Source organism: Penaeus japonicus, unplaced genomic scaffold, assembly GCF_977035675.1.
Source record: "Penaeus japonicus unplaced genomic scaffold, GWHDUDI00000001_assembly GWHDUDI00000037, whole genome shotgun sequence".
Lineage (NCBI taxonomy): Eukaryota > Metazoa > Arthropoda > Malacostraca > Decapoda > Penaeidae > Penaeus > Penaeus japonicus.
Window position 1 is genome coordinate 13,435,089 of NW_028234439.1, and position 861 is coordinate 13,435,949.

Here is an 861-nt window from a genome sequence, read left to right on the forward strand (position 1 = left end):
ATTTGTGTACCTTTACGGTTACGCACGCGTATGATTATAACTCTTAATGATGATGATTACGCCTGTCTGTTCTTGATAAGGATAATGGTAATGTTATTAATGATGTTAAATTATTGATAGTGGTAGCAACAACGTTAACAATGATAACGGTATCAGTTATGAAACAGCAAAATTATAATGATATGAATTACTGATAAATAGGATAATAATCATAACTATGGTGATGGTGATGAGAATTATATTTGTGATAAAACTGATTATAATAATGGTCATGCTAGTACCAATGATAAGTACTAAACGGTAGTTCATAAACGATTATATGAGAGCCCTAATCCCCCCTCTACCCTCCACCTCCTCCCTCCCTATCCCCTCCACCTCCCCCCTCCCTCCCTACCCCCTCCACCTCCTTCCTCCCTCCCTCCCTACCCCCTCCGCCTCCTCCCTCCCTACCCCCCCTCCACCTCCTCCCTCCCTCCCTCCCTACCCCCTCCACCTCCTCCCTCCCTCCCTACCCCCTCCACCTCCTCCCTCCCTCCCTCCCTACCCCCTCCACCTCCTCCCTCCCTCCCTACCCCCTCCACCTCCTCCCTCCCTCCCTCCCTACCCCTCCACCTCCTCTTCTTCCTATCCCTAACAACACACACCCTCCATAAACTGTCCATCCTGTCATGAAATAACCTGTACCGTCTTATATGTCAAGGCGGTGAACCACAGCTAAGGATTGGGTCATACCTGCCCCCCCCCCTACACTGTTACTTTCTACGACTTTTGATTTCCTTGGAGGATTGGCAGGGACACGATCCGGCTTTTCACGGTGTCAGAATTGGTAGAACGAAACGCGTATATTCCACCTTTTTGTGT